Source organism: Leucoraja erinacea, chromosome 37 (assembly GCF_028641065.1).
Source record: "Leucoraja erinacea ecotype New England chromosome 37, Leri_hhj_1, whole genome shotgun sequence".
NCBI classification, from domain to species: Eukaryota; Metazoa; Chordata; class Chondrichthyes; order Rajiformes; family Rajidae; genus Leucoraja; species Leucoraja erinaceus.
The window spans coordinates 9,673,958-9,686,244 of record NC_073413.1 but is presented as its reverse complement, the minus strand read 5'-3'; positions in this window follow the sequence as shown (position 1 = coordinate 9,686,244).

Below are 12,287 nucleotides of genomic sequence, written 5' to 3'. Positions count from 1 at the left end.
AATAATATGTGTGTTATGATTGTGTTTATAATTTGTTTGGTTGTTTTGTTGTTCCGCGAGCATTGCCACTTTCATTTCACTGCACATCTCGTATGTGTATGTGACAAATAAACTTGACTTGACTTGACTTGACTTGGAGTTTGCACCTTCTCCTCCTTGGTGAATCTGTGGAATCTCCGTTGCCACAGGAGGCTGTGGAGGCCACGACAATGGATATTTTTAAGGCGAGAGCTAGATAGGGCTCTTAAAAATAGCGGAGTCAGGGGATATGGGGAGAAGGCAGGAACGGGGTACTGATTGGGGATGATCAGCCATGATCACATTGAATGGCTCGAAGGGCTAAATGGCCTACTCCTGCACCTATTGTCTATTGTCTATTGTCTATTGTCTAAAGCGGAGATAGATGGGTAGATTCTTGATTAGTACGTGTGTGTCAGGGGTTATGGGGAGAAGGCAGGAGAATGGAGTTTAGAGATACAGCGCAGAAACAGGCCCTTCGGCCCACCTATTCCGCGCCAACCAGCGTTCCCCGCACATTAACACTATCTATCCATCACACATGAGGGACAATATACAATTTTATCAAACCATGCACGTCTTTGGAGTGTGGGGGGAAACCGGAGCATCTGGAGAAAACCCACGCAGGTCACGGGGAGAGAACGTAAAACTCCGTACAGACAGCGCCCGTGGTCAGGATCGAACCAGGATCTCTGGCGCTGTGAGGCAGGAACTCTACCGCTGCCGCCATAGTGAATCTCTTACAGACAATAGACAATAGACATTAGGTGCAGGAGTAGGCTATTCAGCCCTTCTAGCCAGCACTGTCAATCACTGTGATCATGGCTGATCATCCACATTCAGTATCCCTGTTCCTGTAGAGAAAGCCAGAGAAAGGAGAACTCACAGTGCCTGTCCCACTGTACGAGCTAATTGAAGAGTTCTCCCGAGTTTCCCCTGATTCCAACTCGGAGAATTACGGTAATGGCCGCTCGTCGGTACTCGGGGCTCTCGTGGACATTTTTCAACATGTTGAAAAATCTTCCCGAGCTTACCGCGTTTCCCGAGTACCTGCCGTTAGCGTTACGAGCCGCTAAGAGACGTCCCCAAGCTCCGACGTACCCGCTACGTACATTCTACATGCTTACCACGAGTTTGATTTTTTTTTAAACTGGGGAGAGCTCTTGAATTACCTCGTACAGTGGGACAGCCCCTTAAGGCAACGGCAGTGGAATTCAATAATTAGTTCTCTGTGCATCTTTATTCATGGAAGGCGCGCAAAATCTTTGAGGCAATCAAGGACTTGGAGTCTGGTTTATCTAAAATAACTGGTGATTTATTGTAGATTTATGTTTTGTGTGGTGGCATTTAATGTGCTTCAGGAGCTACAACAAGTAAGAATTTCATTGATCTGCTCCCAGTCCATGTGACAATTAAACGATCTCAGCCCTCATCATGACTTAATGAGAATGAGATGCTGCAGGAAATATGCGTCAGAAAAAAGTGTACTGAAGGCTTGAGTAGTTAGATTTCACTTTAGACTTTAGTTTAGTTTAGTTTAGAGATACAGCGTGGAAACAGGCCCACCGATCCCGCACCGACTGCCGATCCCCGCAAGTTAACACTATCCTACACACACACTAGGGAACAAAATGCTGGAGTAACTCAGCGGATCAGGCAGTACCCATTCCTTCTCTCCAGATATGCTGCCTGTCCCAGCTGAGTAATTTTGTTGTCTCTAATGCATTTCGTTGTCTCTATAATGCATTTCGTTGTCTCTGTACTGTACACTGACAATGACATTTAAATTGAATCTGAATCTGAATCTAATGCCCCTGTCCCACTTAGGAAACCTGAACGGAAACCTCTGGAGACTTTGCGCCCCACCCAAGGTTTCCGTGCGGTTCCCGGAGGTTGCAGGTGGTTGCCGGAGGTTGCAGGTAGTGGAAGCAGGTAGGGAGACTGACAAAAACCTCCGGGAACCGCACGGAAACCTTGGGTGGGGCGCAAAGTCTCCAGAGGTTTCCGTTCAGGTTTCCTAAGGGGCTTTACCTGTTTGCTCGACGCCAATGGTTGTGAAAACGCTGAGGTCTACAACAACAGATGAAAAGCAGAACAGCTTGAAAAACATAACAGGATAAAATGGAATTAATGCATATTGATGAGAGGTGAATCATGTTTGACTAATCTACCAAAGTTATGATAGACTGGTGGAATAGATAAGGGGGGGGTGCAGTGAATGTTAGGTGTTTGGGTTTTCGGGGGGTTTAGTTAAAGTCGGTTAGTCAGCAGGTCCGAGCACACGGAATGGGGAAAACACACTGATGGCGACAGAGAGCTGGTTAATAGATGGAGAGTATCGAGTGGGAATAAATGAAGCATCATTTAGCATTAGATCCAAGCCGTAAATTCATAAGTGATACGAGCAGAATCGGGCCGTTCGGCCCATCTAGTCTACTCCGCAATTAAAATAATGACTAGTCTAGTTTTTTGTCCAAAAATCCAAAAATTCTGGTATGAAATATTTGATATTTTTTCAAAATTAATCAAAATAAAACTGGTACCAAAACCAGAATGGATTATTTTCGGAATATCGGAAGGTAACCCTGAACTAAACGTGTTTCAGAAGAATTTATTTAATTACGGGCTAATAATGGGAAAAAAGCTTATACTTAAATTCTGGAAAAATGCGCCCACACCAACAATAAAAATGTGGATATCAAATGTGTTTGAAACATTACATCTGGAAGAGATGAGATTCCTCTTAGCAGGTAAAGCAGACCAATTCCAAAAGACGTGGTCTATGTTTCTGGACCTTTTACAAGTATGAGGTGCAATAGTAATTTAAATAAACAAATAAATAAATAAGTGGTATCAGGACCTGGTAACGGGAGGTAAAACAACAAAAACAGACTTGGTTGGTAGTCCCCTTTCTGCGGAGTTTAATGTTATAATAGAGCGATTGTTTCTATTTTCTCTTTCTTTCTTTTCTAGGATCTATTTTCTCACTTTACTTCCTTCTCTAACTTCTTCTCTAAGGGGCTTTCTTTTCCCAACACTCTTGCACTTCACGACTCTCGCGCACTCTCCTTACTTTCCTTACTTCTACCTTTTTCTTAAAGCTCAAAAAAAAATGAAGGGGTACAAAATATGTATTAAGATATATGTGTTGTGTAGGATTGTAATTTACGTACTTCTAATAATTTTTTTTTTTAAAATAAATAAATAAATAATGACTAGTCTTAAATGGAAGGTGATCCAAGGCCAGGTTGGGGGAGTCCCCCCCCCCCCCCCCCCCGCCACGGGTACCATGTAATCCCGCGCTGCCTGCTCCATGGTCAGATAGTCGGCGACTAAATGGTCTCCCCCACCTGGTTTGCCAGGTGAGGAGGGGGCTGTGGACCCCCAGCAGGACCAAGAACAAGACCTGTCAAAGGGCGGATGAGCTTCGAGCGAGCCCACGGCCATCCACACACTTCAGTAGAAGTTGCGATCACTGTCGTACACAGCAGTTGTAAGGAATGATGATAAACTACACACACACACACACACACACCAAACACACACACACACACACACACACACACACACACACACACACACACACACACACACACACACACACACACACACACACACACACACACACACACACACACACACACACACACACACACACACACACACACACACACCAAAATCCGATACTTCCAGCGGCGGAAGTCCGCAGGAACTGGAGGACAGAGGTGTGTGGTGCGTCCGTCACCGTTCCCAGAAACCAGCGCCACTGCGTCGCTAATGTTTTCAACGGTGATGAATGAATGAAAAATGAATGACGGATCCAAGGCAAGAGCAGGAATTATTCCCCTTTTTCCCCCCACACCCTGGAGGGCTAACACAGCTTTATAAATCAAATCAGCGTCAGGATTTTTAATTGTGAAACTTTGCAGCTGGTGCGGGGAGGATCAAACAGCTGCCTCCCCTCAACACCGCTCACTGCTCTCCCGATCGCCGCGAGGATTAGCCCAGTTCTGGCCCAGGTTCAAAGCCTGTTTGGCGGGCCCTGATTGCTTTGGGGCAAACAGTAATACAGCTTTAATAAGCTGGGCGGGACTCCACGGAAATGTTTTAAAAAATCCAACTTCATGCCTTGGCAAACATTTACAGTCTGGAGATTGACACAAAAAGCTGGAGTAACTCAGCGGGACAGGCAGCATCTCTGGAGAGAAGGAATGGGTGATGTTTCGGGTCGAGACCCTTCTTCCACACTAGATTCCAGCATCTGCAGCTTCCTGAATCTCCAGAGTCACTTATCTGATCGGTTTGACAACTCTTTGCGGTGTGCACCTTCTTTGCTTCCTAGACATAGACCCAGGTGGCTAAATAGGAGTGAGATTCTCAGCTCTGCATGAATTCACAGGCTCCTGTTAAAATATGGATGAAATTTCCATACACTAATCTTAATTTCAAATCTTCTCTGCTGCAGATGTACATTGGAAACATCAAAATTAGGTGCAGGAGTAGGCCATCTGGCTCTTCAAACCAGCACCGCCATTCAATATGATCATGGCTGATCATCCAAAATCAGTGCCCCGTTCCTGCTTTCTCCCCATATCCCTTGATTCCGTTAGCCCTAAGAGTTATATCTAACTCTCTCTTGAAAACATCCAGCCTCCACTGCCTTCAGTGGCAGAGAATTCCACAGATTCACAACTCTCTGGGTGAAAACGTTTTTCCTCATCTCAGTCCAAAATGTCCGACCCTTTATTCTTAAACTGTGTGTGACCCCTGGTTCTGGACTCCCCCAACATGGGGAAAATTTTTCCTGCATCAAGCCTGTCCAATCCCTTGGATACACAAAAAAGCTGGAGAAACTCAGCGGGTGCAGCAGCATCTATGGAGCGAAGGAAATAGGCAACGTTTCGGGCCGAAACCCTTCTTCAGACCGCTGAGTTTCTCCAGCTTTTTTGTGTACCTTCGATTCTCCAGCATCTGCAGTTCCTTCTTAAACACTGTCCAATCCCTTAACAGTTTAATATGTTACTATAAGGTGTCCTCTCATCCTTCTAAATTCTAGTGAACACAAGCCCAGTCGACCCATTCAGTGCTGGCTCGAAGGGCCGAATGGCCTCCTCCTGCACCTATTTTCCATGTTTCTGTCATATGACAGTCACGCCATCCCGGGAATTAACCTGGTGAACCTACGCTGCACTCCCTCAATAGCAAGAATGTCCTTCCTCAAATTAGGAGACCAAAGCTGCACGCAATACTCCAGGTGTGGTCTCACCACGGGCCTGTACAATCTGCAGTCGCACCCCCTTGCTCCTAAACTCAAATGAATGACAAAGAACACAGATCCTTTAACCTACAAAACGTTGGTGTCTAATTTGAAAATTCAGACGACTAATTGCAGATTGTGAATCGATTGGAAATGTGACTATGTTGTATTATTGACAATATTTTTCACACAGCACCATTATGTTTTTTAAATAATATTCAGGCTTTTTTCCCTAGATCGAGGACCGGTGGTTGGCGTCCATGTGTAGCAAGTCAGACTTAGTTTAGTTTAGTTTGGGTTAGGATGAGAGTACAGCGCGGAAGTACCGACTCCGCACCGACCAGCGATCACTGCATATTAACGCCATCCTACACGCACTAGGGACGATTTTTACATTTACACCAGGACAATTAACCTACAAACCTGCACGTCTTTGGAGTGCGGGAGGAAACCGAAGATCTCGGAGAAAATCCACGCAGGTCACGGGGAGAGCGTGCAAACTCCGTACAGACAGCGCCCGTGGTCAGGATCGAACCCGGGTCTCTGGCGTTGTGAGGCAACAACTCTACCGCTGCTCCACCGAGAGCCGCCTCTGTGTAGTTTTGCCCTGCAGCAGCGGCCCATGTGTTTTTTACTGGCTGCCAAATGCTAACGACACAGTAATAATGTGATAGCTGTTATAGAACCACATCTGTTTGTTAAGAGTCCAGGCGCTGTCTGCATGGAACTGTCAAAACATGTTAGGCTCTACCTTCACACAGTTAGAGAGGCAGTAAGATGTTTGCTGGTCTGATGTACCATCATATCACAACCCTAAGGGCGCAGTGATAGAGTTGCTGCCTCACAGCGCCAGAGACCCAGGTTCAGTCATAAGGTCATAAGTCTACTTCCTCTTGCATTTGAGGCAGCTGAAGCCCGCAGCAAGGCGATGCCATCCATAGATGCCTGCCCTAAAAAGGGGCGCATGCTCCGGGTTGTGTGGCTGCTGCTGTAGGTCATAAGTGATAGGAGTAGAATTAGGCCATTCGGCCCATCGAGTCTACTCCGCCATTCAATCATGGCTGATCTTTCTCTCCCATTCTCCTGCCTTCTCCCCATAACCCCTGACACCCGTTCCAATCAAGAATCTATCTATCTCTCTCTGCCTTAAAAATATCCACTGACGTGGCCTCCACAGCCCTCTGTGTGGCAATGAGTTCCACAGATTAACTGCCCTCTGTTTGAAGAAGTTTCTCCTCACCTCCTTTCTAAAAGAGGGCCCTTTAATTCTGAGGCTATGACCTCTGGTCCGAGACCCTTCCCATAGTGGAAACATCCTCTCCACATCCACGCTATCTACTGTAAGTTTCAATGAGGTTCTCCCCTAAACCTTCTAAACTCCAGCGAGTACAGGCCCAGTGCCGACAAACGCTCATCATAGGTTAACCTACACAGTCCTGGATCCAGATCCTGATACTGTTTCGATCCCAAGTGCAGTTGCTGTCTGTGTGGAGTTTGCATGTTCTCCCCGTGACCGCGAGGGTTTTCCTCCGGGTGCTCCGGTTTCTGCCCACAGGCTAATTGTTCCCTAGTGGCTGTAGGATAGTGCTTGTGTGTGCGGGGATCGCTGGCCAGGCCAGACTCGGTGGGCCGAAGGGCCTGTTTCCGCGCTGTATCTCTAAACTAAACTAAACTCCACATGCGGGGCAATTTACAGAGGGCTAATGAACCTACAAACGCACACGCCTCCGAGTGCTCCGGTTTCCTCCCACACTCCAAAATTTAGTTTAGTTTAGAGATACAGCGCGGAAACAGGCCCTTCGGCCCACCGAGTCCAGTGATCACCCCGGATACTAGCACTATCCTACACACACACACACACACACAGGTACAATTCACAAGACCTGCACGTCTTTGGAGTGTGGGAGGAAACCGGAGCACCCGGGGGAAACCCACGAGATCACGGAGAGAACGTGCAGACTCCGTAAAGACAGCACCGACACAGTTTTGCAGTTTAATCGGCTGCTGTCAAATGTAAATTGTCCCCAGTGTGTAGGATAGCGCTGGTGTGTGGGGTGATCGATGGTCTGCAAGGTACCGATGGGCCAAAGGGCCTTTTTCCAGCGCTTCATCTCTAAACTCTAAAGGCTACTGGTCACAAGGATGACATTTTGCTGCCTCAAGCCAGAGATAACTTTTTTATATTGTGCGTTCACAATTGACCTTAGCACTTGAAGGCCAAGCGGTGTCACTTGTAAATCAAATCCGTGGCTCCATCGCCATTTGGTCCACCCAAATAAATTGGAGGCCAATTAAAAAACCTGGACTGTGGAAGAAGCAAAGTAGTTTGCCTACCGCAAGAACAGGAGTACGGAGGATGCCATCTCAACGGCACTTCACTCCGCCCTCTCCCACCTTGACAACAGAGACACTTATGTAAGAATGCTGTTCATCGATTACAGCTCAGCATTCAACACCATTATTCCATCAAAACTGATCACCAAACTCGGTAACCTGGGCATCGACCCCTCCCTCTGCAACTGGATACTGGACTTTCTAACCAACAGACCCCAGTCTGTGAGGTTAGACAAGCACACCTCTTCAACCCTCACCCTGAACACCGGCGTCCCTCAGGGCTGTGTGCTGAGCCCCCTCCTCTACTCCCTCTTCACCTATGACTGCACACCTGTACATGGTACTAACACCATCATCAAGTATGCAGATGATACAACGGTGATTGGCCTCATCAGCAACAACGATGAGCTGGCCTACAGGGAGGAGGTCCAGCACTTAGCAGCATGGTGCGCTGACAACAACCTGGCCCTTAACTCCAAGAAGACCAAGGAGCTCATTGTACACTTCAGGAAGTCCAGAGGCGGCACGCACACCCCCATCCACATTAACGGGACGGAGGTGGAACGTGTTTCTAGCTTCAGGTTCCTGGGAGTCAACATCTCCGATGACCTCTCTTGGACCCACAATACCTCTACTCTGATCAAGAAGGCTCATCAGCGTCTCTTCTTCCTGAGAAGACTGAAGGAGGTCCATCTGTCTCCTCAGATCCTGGTGAACTTCTACCGCTGCACCATCGAGAGCATCCTTACCAACTGCATCACAGTATGGTATGGCAACTGCTCTGTCTCCGACCGGAAGGCATTGCAGAGGGTGGTGAAAATTGCCCAACGCATCACCGGTTCCACGCTCCCCTCCATTGAGTCTGTCCAAAGCAAGCGCTGTCTGCGGAGGGCGCTCAGCATCGCCAAGGACTGCTCTCACCCCAACCATGGACTGTTTACCCTCCTACCATCCGGGAGGCGCTACAGGTCTCTCCGTTGCCGGACCAGCAGGTCGAGGAACAGCTTCTTTCCAGCCGCTGTCAATCTACTAAACAACGTACCTCGGTGACTGCCAATCACCCCCCCCCACGGACACTTATTATTTATTTTTTTTTAATTCAAAATCGTTTGCTATGTCGCTCTTCAAGGGAGATGCTAAATGCATTTCGTTGTCTCTGTACTGTACACTGACAATGACAATTAAAATTGAATCTGAATCTGAATCTGAGTTTCTCTCTTGTGTCGGAAGCAACTGCAGATGCTGGTTTAAACCGAAGATAGACACAAAAAGCTGGAGTAATGGGGCTGTCCCACTGTACGCGCTAATTCAAGAGTTCTCCTGAGTTTCCCCTGGTTCCAACTCGGAGATTTACGGTAATGGCCGCTCGTAGGTACTCGGGGCTCTCGTGGACATTTTTCAACATGTTGAAAAATCTTCACCAGTCTTCACGAGCTTACCCCGTTTCCCGAGTACCTGCCGTTAGAGTTACGAGCCGCTAAGAGACGTCCCGAGCTCCGACGTACCCGCTACGTACATTCTACGGGCTTACTACAAGTTTGTTATCTCTTGAATTAGCTCGTACAGTGAGACAGCCCCTTTTTTTCTTTTTCTTTTTTATTTTGTATGGATTTATTGACATTTAATCTGTTCAATTAGTTTAATCAATCTCTGTAAAGCACTTTGGTTCAAAGTGATTTTGTTTAAAAGTGCTATATAAATAAACATTATTATTATTATTATTATTTACTCAGCGGGAGAGGCAGCATCTCTGGAGGGAAGGAGTGGGTGACGATTTGGGTCGAGACCCTTCTTCACACTGAGAGTCAGGGTGACAATAGGTGCAGGAGTAGGCCATTCGGCCCTTCGAGCCAGCACCGCCATTCAATGTGCTCATGGCCGATCATTCCCAATCAGTACCCCGTTCCTGCCTTCTCCCCATATCCCCTGACTCCACTATCTTTAAGAGCCCTATCTAGCTCTCTCTTGAAACCATCCAAGGAAGTGTAAGGTGTGAAAATGAGACAAAGGGGATGGGGATCAAGGGAGATGTAGAATAGATCATGGTTAGTTAGTAGAAGGTAACAGGGTTTAAAATGTAATCGAGGACAGTCAGACTGCTCGGAGAACTGGGAAGGGGGAAGGAATGGAGTGAGAGGGGAAGCAAGGGTTACTTGAAGTTAGAGAAGTCAATGTTCATATCGCTGGAGTGTAAGTTTCCCAATCGAAATATGAGGTGTTGTTCCTCTGGGTGTCACTCTGACGAGCCTGCTGCACTTTCAGAAAGTCTGAGGAAAGGTCTCGACCTGAAACGTCGCCAATTCCTTCTCTCCAGATATGCTGCCTGTCCCGCTGAGTTACTGCAGCATTTTGTGACTGTCTATAGTATCTCCCAAGTTGGTCACCTTCTGTTGCTTAATGCTCCCTTGAAAGCACTACTCGAGCCACCTCACCTGGTGCATTTGCACTTAAAAGGAAATTAAATGATCTTGACCGAGCGGAGAATGGCCCTTATTAACTGCAGCCCCTCTGACAGGGACAGAGTAATGGCTCGGAATGAGAGTGGCGTGGGAAATTAGGAGGGCTGACGTCTGCTTGATTGATTGGGACTTTAAATCTATCGCAGCTGGACACGGGAGGATCAACCATGTTCAGAATAATAATCGACGTGCAAGGCTTTCGGGGTTGAGTGTTACCCAGGACTTGGGCGACACGGTGGCAGGGCGGTGTGTTGCGGCCTCACAGCGCCAGAGTCCCCAGTTCGATCCCGACCGCGGGTGCTTGTCTGTACGGAGTTTGCGCCTTCTCCCCGTGACCTTGCGCGGGGTTTTTTCACCCGGGCGCTCCAGTTTCCTCCCACGCTCCAAAGGCTTGTAAGTTACCTGACTTCGGTATAACCATATAACCATATAACAATTACAGCACGGAAACAGGCCATCTCGGTCCTACAAGTCCGTGCCGAACAACTTATTTTCCCTTAGTCCCACCTGCCTGCACTCATACCATAACCCTCCATTCCCTTCTCATCCATATGCCTATCCAATTTATTTTTAAATGATACCAACGAACCTGCCTCCACCACTTCCACTGGGAGCTCATTCCACACCGCTACCACTCTCTGAGTAAAGAAGTTCCCCCTCATGTTACCCCTAAACTTCTGTCCCTTAATTCTGAAGTCATGTCCTCTTGTTTGAATCTTCCCTATTCTCAAAGGGAAAAGCTGGTCCACATCAACTCTGTCTATCCCTCTCATCATTTTAAAGACCTCTATCAAGTCCCCCCTTAACCTTCTGCGCTCCAGAGAATAAAGACCTAACTTATTCAACGGTAAAATTGTAAATTGTTCTAAGTGTGTGTGGCTTCTTCTTTCGTGTGGCGTGCACAGCCTAAAGTTGTTGGACAACTTGTTCTAATTGATCTGCTGTTTGTGCACGTCGAGATGATTGCATTAGTCGAAACAGGACGGGCCACGTGATGGTTGCAATCTTCCACCCTGTGTGTGTGTGTACGACTGTGTTAGTGTGGGGGGCCGCTGGTCGGCGCGGACTCGGTGGGCCAAAGCACCTGTTTCCACGCTGTAAACTAAACTAAAACTAAGAAAATAGGATTTGCTGTAGGCCATTCGACCCGTCAAGTCCACTCTACCCTTCAATTTGGCTGCTCTATGCTGGCCACAAAGCCTCTTGTTCCAAAGAAGACACAAAGTACTGGAGTAACTATTGCCTATTTCCTTCGCTCCATAGATGCTGCTGCACCCGCTGAGTTACTCCAGCACTTTAGTCTACCTTTGATTTTCCAGCATCTGCAGTTCCCTCTTAAACACTGGAGTAACTCGGTGGGTCTTGTGGCATCCATGGAGAACAAGGATAGTTCATAAGTTCATAGGTTCATAGGTGATGGGAGCAGAATTAGGCCATTCGGCCCATCAAGTCTACTCCACCATTCAATCATGGCTGATCTATCTCTCCCTCCTAACCCCATTCTCCTGCCTTCTCCCCATAACCCCTGACACCCGCACTAATCAAGAATCTATCTATCTCTGCCTTAAAAGTATCCATTGACTTGGCCTCCACAGCCTTCAGTGGCAAAGAATTCCACAGATTCACTAAAGAAATTCCTCCTCATCACCTTCCTGAAGGAACATCCTTTAATTCTGAGGCTGTGACCACTGGTCCTCGTGGAAGCATCCTATCCACATCTAACCATTCTAAGCCTTTCGCTATTCGGTAAGTTTCAATGAGGTCCCCCCTCATTCAAGTCAAGTCAAGTCAAGTCAAGTTTATTTGTCACATACACATACGAGATGTGCAGTGCAATGAAAGTGGCAATGCTCGCGGACTTTTGTGCAAAAGACAAACAACAAAACAACCAAACAACTTATAAACACAATCATAACACACATATTCTTTTACATAATAAATAATAGAAGGAAAAACGTTCTGTAGAGTTAGTCCCTGGTGAGATAGGCGTTTACAGTCCGAATTGCCTCTGGGAAGAAACTCCCATTCTTCTAAACTCCAGCGAGTTCAGGACCAGCTCCGTCAAACGCTCATCGTACGTATGTCAACGGTGAACCTCCCCTGGACCTCCTCCAGTGCCAGCTGATGTTGGGGGTTCTCAGGGACCCTTCTTCAGACCGACTGTGGTGCAGAGAGTAAGGTCAACTATCCTGCTTCCCCGTGGCTATCAAACTCCCCCT